Raw genomic sequence first — 19,285 nt, forward strand, 5'->3', positions numbered from 1 at the left:
AAAACATTATTGAGAGAGAGGAAAAGAATAACTAAATAAATGGAATAAATGTACTCTTCATGCATCAGAAGAGCTGTTATTTTAAAGACGTCAATTGTCCCCAAATTGATGTATAGATTCAATATAATCCTAATAAAAATCTCAGCAGCCTTTTATTTCAATGAAAATAGACAAATTAATTCTAATATTTAAATGGAGATGCAGCAGAGTGGCAAATATTGGACCAAGATTAGCCCAGATATTCTAGAAGAAAAATAAAATTAAAGGACTTATACTAACATGTATCAAATATTATTATAAAGGAATAATAATTAAAACTTGTGATACAAAGTTAGGAAAGTAGACTGATGGAAATGAATAGAGAATCTAGGAGACCCACCTACATATGGATGCCTGATTTATGATAAAGGGGCATTTTAGAGTGAAAGAACTGTCTTTTCAATAAATGATACCTGGTCAATTGGATTTCCTAGTGGAAAAAAAATGATTCTTGATCACTACCTTGCACCATAAACAAAAAAGATCAATAACAATTAGATTGCTTGTTAAAATGTGAAAGGTAAAACAATGGAGCTTCTAAAAAATAACACAGATTATTGTATAATTTCAGGAGAGCAAAGTTTTCTTAAATAGAACATAAAAAAAGCAGTACATAAAAGAAAAAATTGGTAGGTTAGAGTGTAAGAACTACTATTAATAAGAACTACTATATATCAAAAGATACACTTAAGCGAGTAAAAAGTCAAACCACGGATGGCTAGAGAGTATCTGTAATGTGTATATACAATGATAGACTCCTGTCTAGTATTTACATGCAGAACTACAAATCAATAAGAAAAATACAGAAAACACAGATTTTAAAATGTACTAAGTAATGAACAACACTAATTTAAAAAAAAAAGCACTAAGAAGGAATAGGAATATTGTCTTCCTAAAAGAAGATTAATTAAGTATATTTGCCAATAAATATCTTCAAAGGTGTTCAACTTCAAACATAAGGGAAACAGAAGATAAAGCCATGATAAAATGACACTACCTCACTAATTCAAAAACTTACACCAAAATGTTGAGGAAGAGCAACTAGAATTCTCATGAACTGCCATCTGGAGTGTAAATTGTTGTGATCACTTGGGAAATCGAAAGTATCTACTAATGTTAAATATGCACAGGACTCAACAATTCCATGTACAGATATATACCCAAAAGAAATCCTGAAGTATGCACCAAAGAATCATGCAGAAGAATGGCCTTGACAGAACCTGTAACAGCTGTAACAGCCAAAAGCTAGGGAAAAAAACAAAACAAAAACCCACCAGCCATGAAAAAGTAGACTGGATACAGAAATTATGGAATTCATATAATGAAATAATAACAATGAAAACCAATAAATTACCACCACACCTAACAATGTGTATGGATTTCCCAAACATGATGTTAGGCAGAAATGTCATATACAAAAGACTACGTAATAAATGACTTCATTTATACAAATGCCTAAAAGAGAAGAACCAATCTATAGTGTTAGAAGTAAAGATAACGTCGGGGAGGAGAGGGTATAGCGTCTGGAAGGGTTTCGTGGATGATGGCACTATTCCCTTTCTTGCTCTGAGTGGTACATACTCAGCTGTGTTCACTTTGTAAAAATTCACAAGCTGTACACTTTGACTTGTATACTTTTCTGAATATATTTCATACTTCAAAAAAAGGCTACTTACAAAATAAAAATGAAATCCATAAGTAATGCATTTTTTTTTACACCTTTCTACCACTTTCCCAAGTCATTAAACTGCTTGGAGATAAGCAGACTTGTTTTTTGTTTTTTCTTTTATTCGTTATTTAAAAAGCTCCTTTTGGTCTTAAAGCAAATATATCTTCTTTGAAATCTGAAATGAAAGTTAACATCATTTGCACAGTTGCTGGGGAATCACTTAATCCACTTAAAAATGAAATGAAGCCTTCTCATTTGGTTTCACTTTCCCATCTTGAATTAATATAACTGGTTTATCCCTTGTTAGTTATTCACTATTGTCCCCGTTCCACTCCTGCAGCCCAGTTAGACATTTTGTTTTAGCTGAAGCTTAGACCCTGCCCTATTCTATGCAGACTAATCTTACTGGATATGTCTGCAGTCCTTGACTGCGGAGAGCTGAAGTCATTTGCCTCGGGTTTATTTGTATTTCCTTCTTAGGCACATGACAGACAGTCTAGTAGTGAGAAGAGGTGGTCGGCTTTTAAGGATGTTTCAGGTCTAGGTCAGTCCACCATCAAGGACTAAATTTACTCAATGTCTAAAATACATTGTATTATAATAGAAGAATACGGTCTGTACCACTGTTCTCTAGAACTGCAGTTCTCTAACTCTTTGGGCTCAGCTCTTTACACTCTTAAAAATTATAGAGGACCCCCAAGGAGCTTTGGTTTACATGGTTTATATTTATCAATACTTACAGTATTCGAAACTGAGAAATTTCATATATATGTATATTATTTTAAAAATAGCAGTAATATATTCATGACATCTTAACATATTCAACATATTTTGATGGAAAATGGTTGTTCTTCAAAACAAAAAATAAGTAGCATTGTTTTACATTTTTGCAAGTCTCTTAATGCCTGGCCCAACAGAAGACAGCTGGATCCTCATGTCTGCTTCTGCATTCAATCTGCTGAGATGTAATGTATCATGAAGCTTTTAGAAAACTTCACTGTATCCACATGAGAGAATGAGAGTGAAAAAGCAAATAAAATAATATATTATTATGGAAATAGTTTTGGCCTCCTGGACCCCCAAAAGGATCTTCTGGACCCCCCAGGGATCCGCAGATCACTTGATCTAGGAAATTTTTATGATTTCTTTTTTGTCTGTTGTATTTAGTCAATTTTTGTAGATGTTCCATGTGTTCTCTGGGGGGGGGGGAGGAGAAATAGCATTTGTAGGAAATTATACCTATAATGTAATTAATACAAGTGTAACATTAAATACTATATGAAATGTATGAATCCCTTTATATAAACTAAGGCTTAGCAAACTATGGCCGTTTTCATATGCTCCTTGAGCTAATTATGTCTTTTACACTGTTAAAGGATTGTTAAAACACACACTCTCTCTCTCTCTCTCTCTCACACACACACACACACACACACACACACACACAGAAAAATATGCACAAGAGCCTATACATGGCATGGAAAACCTAAAATATTTGCTATTTAACTTTTACAGAAAATGTTTTCTGACCCCTAAATAAACAAACTACTAATTGTATTACTCATATATAACCATATATATTTTTCTTCTGTTTCTGAAATAACTAATCACATTTGTTAAAAGCTCCCAGTATGAATATGAGTTTTATGGATTGGGATAGGCCGGTGATGGGTATTAAGGAGGGCACATATTGCATGGAGCACTGGGTGTTACACGCAAATAATGAATCATGGGACACTACATCAAAAACTAAGGATGTACTGTATGGTGACTAACATAACATAATAAAAAATTATTATTAAAAAAAAAAGAACCCTTTTACATTACTGGGGGAGCATGTGAAATGGTAAAATCACTTGGGCAAACAGGGAGTATCTACTACAATTAAACATGTACCTTTGAACTCAGCAATGCCACTCAAAGGTATGTATCTATTCTAGAGAATTTAATAAATATATCAGTAAAAGTCATGTGCAAGAAAAAAAAAGTTTGACTTTCATGTTTTGACAAGTAGTTTTTTCCACCTTTAATTTATCCTTCAATTTTATTTGTTCTGGTTTTAATATTGCTATTTAATTTTTTTATATTCCTCAGTTGTTTTTAATGTGTCTCCTTATAAATGCTGGATTGTATTTTTTATATAATCTGAGAATATTTGACTTTAAGTAAGTTAATTTGGTCCATTCGCATTTGTTGTGTAAGTAATATTTGCTCTTTCTGCAGTCACTTAGTATATCTCATACTCTTAGTATATCTCAAAGTTACTTTCTAACTTTGGTCATCAGCAATGCATGCTTTTTAATTGTCTTAATCCTCTACTAATTTATAAGGTGTATGGCCCATTGTTATACAATTAGTGGTTACTAGTATCTATGCAAATATTTAAAGCAACAATGTGAAGATTGAAAGTATCTATTCAAGAAATTCAAGTAAATAATAAAAATAGCTATAGCTTCCAGTTATTTATTTTTTCTGGGTTATTGCCTTTGATTGATTGATTCATTGATTGATTTTCTATGTTCAATTAGCCAGCATATAACATTAGTTTTTGATGCAGTGTTCAATGATGCTTTAGTTGTATATAACACCCTATAGCTTCCATTTATTATGTCATAAATCAGCTCATATAATCCTTACAAAAGTCCTCTGAGAAGGTAAGAACTCATGGGGCTTAAAGAAATTGTCTCCAGTCACCTTCCCAGTGAGTGGCAGGTATGAAGGTTAAATTGCTGTCTGGCTGCCTCTACAGTCACCTCATTAACCACAGTGGTATACTTTGGGCTCTAGTTAAGCTGGGCACTCTGTCCCAGAGAACCTGGGGGCAGGCTCTTCCCATGCTGCAATCTCTTCTCCCATCCTACCCATTTTAGAAGGAGCTGTGGTGAGTTGTGACTGTGAGATCCACCACTCCCACAGAAGCACTGTGGATTCCTTACAGGTGTTGAATAGGTTCACTGAAGTCCCAAGAGAACTTGGGAGGAAGCACTAAGCTTTCAGGTCTGATGGGGGCCAGTAAGGATGGTGATTCTCAGCTCCCAACTCACAACTGTCCTTTGAAGTCCAAATTCAAGCTATACCCACCTGTGTGGCTCTGGCCACCATGTTAGCCCATTTTAAGAGGAACGTATTGACCTCTTAGAACTAAGCTTTTCAAATTTGCAGTATCTACCTAAGCCCAAGGTCTTTGTTTCTCAGTTTTGTAGTTGTTTTATATTGTATGGTTTTCCTGTCTTTCTCTTTTAGACCATAACCTCCCCAACACTCAGATGTGCCTAAAAAAAAAACAAAAAACAAAAACAAAAACAAAAAACCCCCACAGCATTCTAAATTTGCATGGAGCCAAATAGTTTATAAATGTTCTTGTCTGACTATTCCTTACAACTTTTTAAATAATAAGAAATAAATGTTGTTAACATAGAGTTTGAATTTTGTCATAAAATCAACCCAAAAGATGAAGGGACAAATTATGTCATTTATATTCTTTGTCATCCACTTGAATCATACATAACTTTTTCAAACAGCCTACATTTGGCATTGATCCCTGTACACCCTTCAGTGGGATGGAGATGGAGGAAAAGGCACCTGAGAGGTGCTGACTCACATGCTAGCTCCCAGCAGCAGACTAGTGTGACTTAGCAGGTTGGAGATGGAAAGCCTTGGCCACCAGGCAGGAGGAGAGCCTGGCATCCCAAGTGCCTGCTTACTCCAAGAAGTCTGCATCCAGCCAGATGTCCAGGCAGCCTCACCTCTTCTGTGAACACAGCAATGGGAGCCTTCTGGCTAGGAGTCTTTTCAAGGCTCTTGCTCTCTTTACCCTGACGGATGAGAGTAAAATCTGGGCTTGCTTGTACAAAAAAGTAGGGACCGTAGATACCACATTGTGGCTACAAACCTGTCCCTGTTTCAAAAGAGATAGAAAGGGCTGATGGAAAAGAGCTCCAGGGTGGGGATGGCTTGAATTCTAATTCTGTCACTTATTAGCTGTGAGATTCCTCTGTGTCGCACTTTCTCCGTCTATAAAATGGAGTAATAATAGTACTTCCTTACAGGGATGTTCTGAGGATTGAATGAGCTAATATCTGTAAATTACCTCATGCCAGCAGTGAAGCCAACAGTTAATACAAGGTAGCCATATCACGATCTTCATTTCCATTATATTTCTACTGTTTCTTCACCTCTACTTTCCTTTCCTCCTCCTGCATGTCCCTCCTAATTTTCTCACTTAATATTTAATGTTATCTTTTTAAGCAATTTCATATCTTTTGAGAACAAGATGGTTATAGAAATACATTTTTTATGATAAAGAGATGGAAGGAAGCAGGAAGCAAGAGAGGAAGGGAGGGAGAGAGGGGAGAAGAAAGAATTTATATGGGATTATTCAGGACAGAACTTTCACTTATTCTTTATTTAAGTTCTCCTGCTCTCTAGCTTTCTTATGTAAACTGTTCTCCTGATCACTTCTGAAAAGGAAACAGTGTGGTCCTTTGACTCAGAGAGCTGTGCCTCCCAGACATCTGTCCTGTCTCTGGCTACAGCTCCCTGTCTTTGCCTGCATCCTGAGGCCACACTTGGTGGATACAAAGTCACTCCCCCATCTCTAATTGACCAAGACTTCTTTCCTTCTGTCAGACTCGTTCTCAGCACAGCACTGGGCAGTTGGCTTGTAAGATGGAGCAAACACACCATTGCTGGCTTTCCATGTTGGTCAACACATCACTATCCCAGGAATCCTTCCTCTCCTCTGGGCTTCCCTTATGGTTTCAACATATTACATCCTTTGGGAAGATCTCTCCTGATTGTCCTTGTCCATTTGACTAAAGCACAGTAGGGCTGTAGTGGGGTTGAAGTGCACTCATTACCTGGAAGTAGCTCTTCAGATACAACTAATTAAATATTTAGATAAATTAAGTATTTATGCCCTGCTTCCTTCCACAAAGGATTTGAGGACACTGATTAATTCTTTCTAATAAAGCTTTAGAAACTAGTATAATATTTCCCCCCCAAAAAATATATATAATTATTTTGCCTTTGGAAAAGGGAGTCTTGGAATAAAGAAGGTAAAATGCACTAATAAAAATAACATGCGATGCCTGGGTAGCTCAGTCAGTTGAGCATCCGACTCTGATTTCGGCTCAGGTCATGACCTCAGGATCCTGGGATGAGCCCTGCACCAGGCTCAGTGGGGAGTCTGCTTGGGATTCTCTCCCTCTCCCTCTGACCTCCCCCCTGCCCCTGCTTATGCATGCTCTGTCTCTCCCTCTCTCTCAAATAAATAAATAATTTTTAAAAAAACAACATAATTGAAAACCATGACGTATTTCAGGCTGAACACTCCATGCAGTTTTGGGGGTACAATACCCAGAGCCTAGTGCTAAGAGCTACTTGGTTTTAGAAGCCAGTCAACAAGCATCACACTGGGGAGGATGTGATATGGGTATCTGACATTTAAGGCTGTGGAAATTGGCCAGAGGGCTCAGGCAGAAGCTGCTTTTCCCTTGCTGTGTGACTTTTAGTTAGTCATTTAATCTTTCTACCCAGAATCTTCTTTCCTGTAAAAGGAAGGAGATATTCGAAGAAATCACTAAGGAACCTTCCTTTCTGGGTTTTGACCCTTATAAATCCCACATTACAATTTAATCATATATCTGCTGAATTGATTGACATTTTTTAAAGAGATACTTGAAACTTTTTCTGAGTACCTCTTTCTTCCTTCTCTTAATTTCCAACTCTGTAACAGCTTTAACTCTAAGAATAGAACATGGCATTGAAATGAGCTGTATACTTCTGCGTTTACATGGAAAGATCCTTACAGAGGCTTCATTTGCCTGTGTGGCTAGAGATTTAGCCCTTTAATTTCAATGTAATAATTCATCCATTGCATTCAACAAGGAGACAAGTGTGCATCTGATTTTTTAATTACAGTCACAAGAGACATCATTCCAACTGAGCTATGCTTCCCACTGAGAGGCCATGTTCATTTTCCTCTCAAGATTATACACTAACAGTGGTTACTGAAATAAGTGAACTCTTAGAGTCCCTAAAAATAGATACAGGTATGTTTCTTTCTACTTGCATTGAATCTACACAGTAGCAATTCATTTCACAGGCATTAACTCAGGATGGTATGTGTCCTTTGAAGAGGTTCTTGATTTGGTTGTCCATTCAAATTTTCCTCAGGAGAACATCCCAGAGATCCCTAAAGCCTGCAGAATTAACTCCAGCATAGTATCTCTCTTTTTCTTCCAATAACTGCCATTTGCTAACTTCCCAATTAATTCTTCCCACCCGCCCTCCACCCACCTACACCCTTGCATACGATCTGTCTTAGTCATTTGACACTATCTACTAGAATCAGTATAGTAGCACCTTGATTAGTATTCACAGTAATTGCTATTTCACAGATCCTTAGTAGAATGTACTTATTTTCTTCCAGCAAATTTTTAGGTTGCTTAAGGTCAAGACCACTTCGATGCAGGAGAAGGTCTTCAATAAACACCTTATCCTAAGATCCTTAAATAATTTTTTGCTTTTTCAAGGTTTGATTTAATTCTTGAAATTGTCTTTTATATGAAAGGACCACATAGAGGGGAAGACCACATTAAAGGGTGCAAGATGAGTTCGTAAAAAAAGAATAACTGGGAAGGAGTTTATAATCAGCAAAGAAAATGCGGAAGTGCTTCTCTACTGGAAAGGTCTGATTCTCCATTAGTGAATGACAAAAGAGATTTGAGAGGAACTACTTTTTCTAAGGGGTTCCAGTTCTATACTTCAATACACAGTATCACAAAAATGCACAAATGTGTGACTACATACACATAATCACATATGTAGCAATAACTCTGAACTACAACAAATATGTCCACAGAATAGCTCTGTCTTGGTATAGTAGGGAGCAAATATTTTAAAGATAGGAATTGTACCTTATTTGACTTCCTGTGTCCAGCTTCTATCATAGTATCTAGAAATGATGGTCAATGAATGAATGTTATTGAACAAGTAAATACTCAAAATAATAAGTAAGCATTTCAATCACTTGCCATTACTTCACTTAGTGTAATACTAAAGTGCTACAAGATACGTACATTTAGTATCCTTATTTTACGGAAAAGATAACTTGTATTTAAAATAATAATTTACTTGTCTGAGGTCTGTTCTCAGAGCTCATGATCTCTAGGACCACTAAGTCTACTTTTTAAGGTGTTGTCATGAAAACTTTGAAAAAAATTACTATTCACATTTTCCAAAAGATTTTATTATAGTCATTGGAAATCGATGGCTTTTGCCACTGTCATTTTAAAGGTCTGACTACAAAGCAAAAGAATCGCTAAATAAATTCCTTACACAACCAGCAAAGGATAGAAAAGAATATAATTTTATAACTTTTGTCTCAATGCTCATCTCACAGAATTTAAGTAGAAATAGTATTTCCAGCCATTAATGGAATATTCTATTAGTTAACTGCTGTAGGCTCAATTGGATCATTGGCCTTGTCAAATTTTGGTTTTACCTGGTCTTCGTTGGCCCTCATATTGAGCCTGGATCTCCACTTAATACAATTTCAACTAATCAGGCAGTCCTTTGTTGTCTTTTAGGAAAACCACACAAAAGGCACAGGCACAATATTTCACAGAGTGGGACTGGTAGCTGCCTTCTTAACCTTGCGTATTAGCCACCTTGCTTTATTTCCTGTGTTGACAGTCAAAACCCCAAACGGTCAGCCTTTACAAACTTATATTTACTCTTCATTCATCTCACACTTTATAGAAAGGGTTATTCCTGAGTAACTCATCTAAAAATCTGAGCAAAACTTGAGGGAAAAGACTACCCCTGGGGCAGTAAGCTGCCTGATTTAGTTACACATTGCATAGAGAAAATAAACCAAATATTCTTTGAAATTTCACTCTAATAGTCACTTCTTTTCTTACGGAAATAAAAATCTGCCCATAATATGTTCTTGCTGGGCCTTCTATAGATTTGCACCATTCAAAAGTGAGACAGTGTGTCATCTGCAGAGAGTTAGAAGTTACTCTTTAAATTTCTGGTTCAAAATTCACATATGTGAATGAAATGCAAGTTGGCCTTTGAATTTCCTTTTTATTAAAAATTGCTTCTGATTATAAATAATTGTATTCTCATTCTAGAAAATATGGAAAGAGGAAAAAAAGAATAAAGATGTAGGAAAAGAAACAGGTTATAATTCTTTCGCTAGGTTGGATTATTTAAAATTGAATCTGACATTGCTTCAATGGGAAAGGAGGAATTCTGTAAATAAAGGCATGGATATTTGTTTTGTCTGGAAAAGTGGAGGAACCAAATAAGTAAATGGAATTCAAAGAAGTATATAGTGCACTTGAAATCAAGAGTCAGAGGGTGAGACAAATGGTAGAGTTAAGTGGAGTTTCCCAGAGTCCAGGCCCCCACTGTTGGCCACCAGCATCAACAGTGACAGGGAATGGGTCAGAATCAACAATGTGTTGTCAATCCCTACCCTGTGATAGCACTTTGAATTCCATAAGTCACTCATCTTATTTCACCCTCATAACAATGCCGTGAAATGGAATTTATTATCCTTTTTCTAGAGATAAAAACGCTGAGTCTCAGAGAGGTTAAAAGGCTTTACCAAAGCCACAGACTGATAAATGATAAAATCAGGATTACAGACTAAGTTGTCTGACCCCTAAACTAGTGCTTATTCTGTCAGATTTGGCTGCTCCCATGTAAGGATGATGATCACGGTCACAACCATGATAAAGCTAACATTTACTGAGCTCCTATTACGTGCTTGGCACTGTTCTAAATCCTTTGTTACATTAATTCATTTAATAACATGATGTAATAATCCCCCAAAAGTTCACAGTATAAAATTCTTTCTGCGTTTGCAAATATGTAATTCCCTTTGGCATTGTGCAAAGTTATCACCTTCACGGTTCTGGAATCCAGAGAATTTATGCTAGATTGTGTGAAATGCTAGACACAAGCATGGAAGAAGCAGATGGCCACCCTCAGGCCCAGAAAGGAGAAAATGGACCCTGACTAGGGAGAGAAATCAGTATTATTTCATATAATAAAAAAGGCTGATACTGTTTTCCCTGCCTCAAACATTCCAAACAAAATGAACCTAGGATTTTTGTCATCTTTTTCTAATTTGGTACCATCAGGAAGTATAGTTGTCTTTTAATTTGATTACTGATAGAGTCAGTTTGCAGAGAATTTATGATACTTCATTTAAATTCTAGTTCAGTTCTTTCTATGCAAAACATTTACTGGGAAATAGTATGTGAGCTTTGTTTCAGCAAAAGACAGCAACATTTAGTTTTAGTCATGGGTAAAATATAAATACAAATATAAATATAAATATAAATATAAAGTGTGTGTGTGTGTATTACCAAAACCTACTCTACAAAGTATCTATTAAATTCCTTCATTTTTTCCCCTTTTTTTGGTTCCTGAACCAGAGATTCTTACCCAACTACTAAAAGCAGGTTCACCACCTGTTGTGCCGTTTCACATCCTTTCAGCCAACATTTCCATCAACCCTTGCTATGGAAGCCAGCTGATAGTACCAAGTCCCACTGTACCACACATCTCTTGCTTTTTGCCCTGGAACTTTTTGAACAAAGCAGAATTGCTTGTGAGAAACTGTCTGGTACCCACATATCAGCAGCCTGGGTATATAAGGTCGTCAGTGCTCTTGACCACTGGGTCAAAGGTGCGGGTAATGCTACCCTCTTCGGCCATTCAGGAGGGCGATTCTCAGGCAAATGCTGCAAAGTTTCTCTGAGGGTCCTGATGGAAGGTTGCCCTCAGGGTAACAGACAGGAGAGCACTCTTCTACACTGGTTTGAACCCCTTCCTTAGTTCACTGTCTACAGTCCCCATTCCTTCACCCTAGAATCACTTCCTAAAATAATCTATGTATACAATCCCTGGCTCCAGCCCTGTTTTCTGGGGTCTTTCTGGGGGGAACTCAGACAAGAATAGCCAGTTTTGCAAGTGGAAAAAAATGGGGTTTGGGTTGGGATCTCTTCCCAGCTAGATGGTGATCAAGGCTGCGCTGCTGATACAGATCTCCAGGCGATATTCCTGGCCTGCAGTAAGCAACACAATTCCTAAGATTCTCAGGGTAGTAGAAGGGGAGAAGGTACAGTTAATAGTTGAATCCTTGGCCTCTGGCACTTGAATGCTACTACAGCAGAGAGCATCATAAGATTCTGGAGTTGGCTGGATTTATTTAATAAAGAAGATAACCCAAAATCATCAACTCAAAATACGCTGTCAAATCAGAGGGCCTCCATGCTAGCATTTTAAGATATCTTAATTTTTGTAGCTATAAGGCAGAGTCTGTTGAAAATCAAGCTGAGGATTTAATTATAAGAATAGTAGAACATTGGGGCGCCTGGGTGGTGCAGTCGTTAAGCGTCTGCCTTGGGCTCAGCGCGTGATCCCGGCGTTCTGGAATCGAGCCCCACATCAGGCTCCTCTGCTATGAGCCTGCTTCTTCCTCTCCCACTCCCCCTGCTTGTGTTCCCTCTCTCGCTGGCTGTCTCTCTGTCAAATAAATAAATAAAATCTTAAAAAAAAAAAAAAAGAATAGTAGAACAAAAAGGAGACCGAATATATTTCCTCAATTGCTCACCTATGCAAAATTGGGACCTAGGAGCCCCGAAAGGAAAAGAGTGGGACCCTAAGACCTAAGATGGGGACACTTGCATGGATGAGCCTGACCAAACTAAACTTTCAGATTCTAGGCCAACAGAAGCAGCTTTTTCTTTCTAGAAAACAGCAGCCTTCTCTTGCCCAGAGAGCCTGAGAATACTTACCTGGGCCAGTTGCTTGTCCTCCTCAAGATCTCTTGATTCTTCTCTTTGGTTCTCATGTGGTAGCACATGAGTTCTCTGTGTGGTAGCACAGCCCTGTCTAAGAAATACAGTTTCTTCTCTGGGAAAAATTTGCAGACACCCAGAGTATTGCAAGATTGAATTAATATATAACAGTGGGACCAGGGAAACATATATGGGAATGGGTCTTCCAGGTATTAGAACAGGGAAGGGTCAACTATAATATTTTATAAAGAAGACATCATAACATGGGCATGCTTTCCTGTGATCTGGGGTTTAATATCCCAGCAAGGATACCTGGAGTTGCTTCTAATACAGAGATAGAATGGCTCTTCAAGCTTGGACATATTGATGATGTAGGGAAAATGAGGAACAATATGGTGGAACTGTCTTGTAGATTATTGAAGGCTCAGGGATAGGGAAATATTAGAATACAGTTATTATGTGAGACAGAGAAGCCACTCTCAGGTTCTTTCATAAGCTCAGCCATGGCTCTTTGTAGGCCAGAGTTAATGGTAGGTGATACTTTGTACTTAGTTTCAGTAGAGCGGTCAGGATTCTGGAAAAGCAGAGGCTAGCTGGTGGCACATAACCAAAAGAGGTAAGATGGGCATAACCATCATTGTGGGCACGAAGAAATTCACCTGCATAATGGTGGTTAATTTTTGAACCATGGTTTTCTGAGCGATAAGACAGATGAGGAGCTGACTGGTATTATGGGGGGAAAATATGAGATTTAGAGGGGAGAAGGCTGAATGTGCACTGCAATGAAAATGCAGAATCTTCTGCCCAGTTTTTGGATCTAAGGCAGTTCACAGACCCAGAGTCCCTGGGTTAAAGGAAAGTTTGGTCCCCTTGAGAAAGGTCCCTGCCATGACATGAAAAGTAGACACAATAAATATAGCCACAAGCTTTCCCAAAGAGACCCATGTTTCTCAAATAAACAACTTGGACTCAACGGGTGGAAGTAGGGTTGGTCTCTCACCATGGCTCCTGTGTCCCACCTGTGGAATGTGTGCTCCCATCCCTGCTACTTTAGGCTTTGCGGAGTCAGGGAGGAACACTTCTACCTGGGGACACAGTAAGGGGTCTACTCACCTAAGGCTATGATGGCTGCCTGGTTATTGGGGGTTCATCAAGCCAACAAAGCACCAGATCAAGAAAGGAACTGCCATACTGGGGGGGTAAGTGACCCTTATTCCCACAAACAGCAAGAGCTGCTATGACACCGTGAAGGCATAAAACAGCACGACTAGAACGCAGGGGGTTTGTCACAATGTCTCTCACTGCTTCCAGGCCTATCAGTAATTGTAATTGGGCAATCATAGCAACCTTGGGCAGGCTCGGCACCTGGCAAGGGATTGAAACTTTTTGGGATGAAGGTCCGTGTCTCCCCACCTGAAAGGCAACCTAGATCAGCTGCTGTTGGGCAAGAATGAGAGAAACCTAGAATGACCAGTAGTGTGGGGAGAAGGTGATTATTAATGCAAGTTTCACGATTAGTCGTAGCCGATTAGATATAGCCTGCTGCATTAACCTTCCTGACCTAAGGTCTTTTTGCAGAATGTGGCTGGCTGCCACCCAGAAGACTTGATAATGGTTTAGGCTTAATGGAGAGCACAAGTGGGTTAGCGCAGTGCAAAGTATGGCCAACACTGGCCCCTCAAGTACTCCAGGGCCTCCTGCCTTCAAGGCTCATCTCTTGCTCTCACCACTGCCCTGGCAACCAACTTCACACAGACACACCATGCCAACAGCCCAACTCTGATGTACGTCATACTTCCAGCTTTCTGCCTGGAGCTGCTCGGATGCTGGGAGGTGGGAATTCTGGGGGAATCTCTCTGGCACTCACACACATACAGTGTGGGGATTGAAAGAGAGCTAATGACGCACAGGACAACGCTGATAAGTGGGGAAGAGCAAGCAAAGGATCAGTGCTCTGCCCTCCCCTATCCTGAATAGAGAGTTCTGAGCCACATTTCAACAGCTGCCTCAGATAGTCCTGGTGGGGTCAAGCCCTTGTTGACCTCAGTGGTGGCCAATCTGAGTACAGTCTCTTGTACTGATTTTACTTTCCTTTTATTTTACTCTTCCTTGTGCCTCACTCCTGATTCCTGCGGTCACTTCCCTAAAAATCAACTACCTGCACACAAGCCCTGTCTAGTCTCAGCAAAGGAAAACCCAGGCTGAGGCACCACTAATATATTGCTATGTCCTGTGTCAAGTGATACCAACCCAGAGGTAAATGAGATATGCTTATGTCAAATAGGATTTTCTTGATAGTGGGCACCCTCCCACGCACTGCCCTTCAATCACACTCCCACAGTATCTTTGCTGATTTTTCATTTTATAGTATAAATGGGAATTTTTTAAATGGGTTTCAATGGGTGCAAGAACCAAAGGTTAAAGTGGTCCCCGTTGATCACAGGTAGAGCCTTATATTTTGAATCATGGACAGGTCCGAGATAATCAGGTGTCTGAGACTGCCTTTCATCTGCTAAATATCCCTAGCCCTCCCTCCTCTGTGAAATACACAAATAGGGTTTGCTGACTAAACCTGACATGGCTTGGATTCTGCTATGTAGGGTCATATAATTTCCTGGTTGAGCTAACAATCACTGTGAAAGACGGTAACATACGGACATATAGCTTTTGCTTTATATTCTGCCCTTCAAAGGATTGCTTAAAAATTTTTCTATGCAATAAAACATGGTAGATAAGAACAGGTGTGCTTAGATGGGAGAGAAACAAAAAAATGTTGGAGCAATTAAGTCTTCTTCTTCATCTTTATTATTTATTATTATTATGATTATATTTAGGGCTTTGAGTAAACTGGCCCTATTTAGTATCACAATGGGATAGCTCACCTTACGCCATCCCCTAGGATGTCTTGGAGGTGCCGATGTGGATCACAGTGGCATCACATAATAGAATCAATAGCCAGTTATTTGTCTCTAGGTTACGTGAGGTAAGCTTACTTGAGACAGGATGGTAATTATTGATTCAGCAGAGCTGAGTAAGGAAAATTAGCTATGAACTTGAGCTTGTCTATCATAAAAAAAAAGCATGTATTATAATCAAAATCTATGAACTATTAGTTGGCTATTGTATTAGTTTCAAAATACCACAAACCGAGGGGCTTAAAAACAACAGACATTTATTGTCTCACAGGTCTGGAGTTCAGACATCTGAAATCAAGGTGCTGACAGGGCCATCCTCTCTCTGAACCACCAAGAGAGGAGCCTTCCTTGACTCTTCCAGTTTCTGGTAGTGCCAGGTGCTCCTTAGCTATGGGTGCATCCCTGCCATCTCTGCCTCAGTCAGCACTTGGCCATCTTCTCCTTGTGTCTCTGCATCATCTTCCCTCTGCGTGTGTGTGTGGGTGAATGTCCCCTTCTTACAAAGACACCAGTCACACTGGATTAGCACCCACCCTAACGACCTCATCTTTACTAACTACATCTGCAATGATCCCATTTCTAGATAAATTCACATTTTGAGGTACTGAGGGATAGGACTTGACACATCTTCTGAGGGGACCCAATATAACTCATAAAAGCATGGTCTTTTCAACCATCTTACAAACAATCCTTGCAATTTGAAGTTCTCACAATGAATTCCCCTCAACTTGTGAGGACTCCACCATCCACATGAGAAACTCTATGGGAGGACACTTTGAAGGGTCACAGGAACGCCAGGTGTTAGGGTACCATCACTGTCCTTGGTTATGAGTTCATGTACTGCCTGGCATCTCTACGCAACGGAACAGACCATTCTATTGATGCAATAGCTTGCATTGTATTGCCAGAAAACAAATATTACTATAAATTTATTTCAAATTCTTCATTTCTTGTCTTTTGTGTGGCTTTTGCGTCAACTACACTTACTAACAGTGGATCTAATGATGGAAAGAAATCACTGACAATATGATGACGGCACTCCAGAGGGAAGAAAAAAAATCCAAGCCAGGAGTTGCATCAGGCTAAAAGAATTTCAAAATGACCTGAGTGAACATCAGTACCCCATGGACAAACACAGACTTATCAGATTGAATAACAATTTCTTAAAAAAGAATTTCAGCAAAAAAGAAAACTTAAAAACATCTTGATACAAATTGTAATAATGTTTGTGCTTATGGTACTGTTATACTTTTTTCTCCTTCCATTGGCCCTCATTCACAATGACTCTGTTGTGTTTGAGGATTAGTAGATGCTCACTCTGGGATATTAGGGTTTCTTACGTAGATCACAGAGATATTTGGTAGGATGTACTAGGCACACAGTCATAGCAGAAGGAAAGAAGTCTGTGCCTAATCCAAACTCGGCTTTAACCCTAAACAAGTGACATGCATCGGCATTAGACAATTTGTTTAAATATTTCTGAATAACCCAACCCATGTTTGAAATGTACTGGAAATTAGGAACATCAACATGGCAAATTTTATGAAAAGGACACTTCAAATACGAATACAGACACACACATGCATATATGTATAGATGTGCATACATGCACATATTATACACACACACACACACACAAACACACACACACTAATCTATGGGGTTGGGAGGTGCCAATTCTCAGAAAATATGCAAATGGGTCAGGACCTATTCTTTCCTTTCATGGTGTTGTCAAAGCTTGTTTGCCTCTTTCTAGAGTTGAATGGATCTTGATATGTTTTTTGAGAAAGGTCCTGGGATGGGGCAAGCAGCATTAGGGGTCTGGATCCTCAAGAAGAATTACTGACTAAAGCACAATCGAGACTGCTGCAATGTACTGGGAAACAGTCCACAGAAACTTTTCTGACATGTTCTCATATGTACTCATCCTCTGTTTCGACTTACTAGGGAAGCAGTGTGAACAGGCTGACTATACTTCCCAGGGCAGTTTGCTCCAACTTTTGCTTGCTATACCAGCTTAATTACCAAGAACAACATACTTCACTTCAAAAGTGTTCAGTCCTGGACAATGAATCACTGGTTTCCCGACAGAAACAGAATCTGAAGACAAACTGCTAGAATTAAAATTCCACCTCAGCTACACATCAGATAGGTCAAACTCTAAACCTCAGTTCCCTCATCTGCAAAACAGAAATACTCATAAACGACAGTACTTATATCCTGGGGTTGTTGTAAGGATTGGGTGCGTTGATTAATTAATAAAGTACTTAGCACAGTGCTTGGTTCGGTTAATATAGCCTTTATTTTTCTTACCACTGTATGATGCTTTCCTGACTTAAAACATCCCCTACTTATCCCCTCCATATGCAGCCACGACTCTAGTCCCTCTCTGAGGGTGTCCCCAAAGAATTTATAATCTGAACCTCCTTCCTTTGTCAGAAGTGCAGCCACTGGACTTCTTTTCCACTGGACTTTTCCAGTTCTAGTTCCAAGCGTGTCACTTTTCAAACAAACCCCATCGTTGCCCACTAATTTCCAACGGAATTTTTGAAAATAGCTTATCATCCGACTTCACAGGAAGTCACATCCGTCATTCTGGGGTTGCCAAGAAGGAGGGTGCTGGAACGATTCCTAATCTGTCTTCTGTTCTTTTCTGAGTGGGCGTTCATACTTGTACAGCCTGCGTCTTGGCCAGGAAGGCTTAGCTCTGGTGGGCAGGTTAGGTGGGAAAGCGGTGAAGCTGTAGCCGGGAGCGGGTGCCAGGGTGGTGGTGGCACGGCGGCCTGCAATATCAGAGTTCCCGCCGAGAGAGATGGCAGTGACGCTTTAATTGTCCTCGACACTGCAGCTCAGTTCATGGAGAACAGAAAATTATTATTTAAACAGATGGCAAACCTGCCCATCCATAACCAGGCATTTAATGAGATAAAACAGAGCGGCCAGGGCTGTAGGTGTGTGAGTCCAGACCATTTTGGAAGACATCAATTTAATTGCTCTTCTATTTTTGTGAAAGCTGTTCCCAAATGCCTATCTTGCCCTCTATTCTACCTTCCTTCTTCCTCTTTATTTTTATCTTTCTTGCCTTTCTGGTGTTTGGATCACAATCAGATGGACGCTTTCCTTCCCTGATCCCAGTGCCACCGCTTTTGAATTGCAAATCTAATTGGGGCAACCTGGTAAAGCTAGAAGCATATGGAATCATGCTAGAGAGACATGGGTGTGAATCTCTGCTCCTCTATTAAGTGGATATTTCCTCTCCCATAAAATGGTCATAATAATCTCGATTTCATCGCACTTTTGTGAAGTCTGAAAAATGTAATATAGGAATAAAATGTCAAATATGGTTCCTAACTCTTAGTGGGTGCTCAAAAAAAAAAAAAAGTATGGCTGTTATTATTATGCCCAACTTTTCTTGCATGATATGGAATTAAGGTTCTCCAGAGTCACTCTTCTTGATTAATTTTAGGCCTTCAGCATAATACCTAGGATCATGCTCAAGGAAATATAATTACATGGTAAGTCATGACCACTTAATTATTTGTACTCATCGCCCCATCTGAATTTCTCCTGCTCCCATATGAAAGCACTGCCCTTTGTACCGCCTCATGGGTAGAAGACCCACTACTTCATACTGATCAGTGAATAAGTTCTGTATACTCAGTTCAAATCAATGAATGTCTACATGTGTAAAAACTGAATGCTCCAGGTGCAGTGAGTTAGGCATAAGCCTTGTCGGTGCTACCATCAAGTAGTTACATCCGCAAAAATGTACAAAAGTGATCCTCTCATGGATAAATCATCCTGTTTCTATTCTGTCTTTGAATGTTTTATAATTCCAA

This window comes from Ursus arctos, unplaced genomic scaffold (assembly GCF_023065955.2).
Source record: "Ursus arctos isolate Adak ecotype North America unplaced genomic scaffold, UrsArc2.0 scaffold_3, whole genome shotgun sequence".
Lineage (NCBI taxonomy): Eukaryota > Metazoa > Chordata > Mammalia > Carnivora > Ursidae > Ursus > Ursus arctos.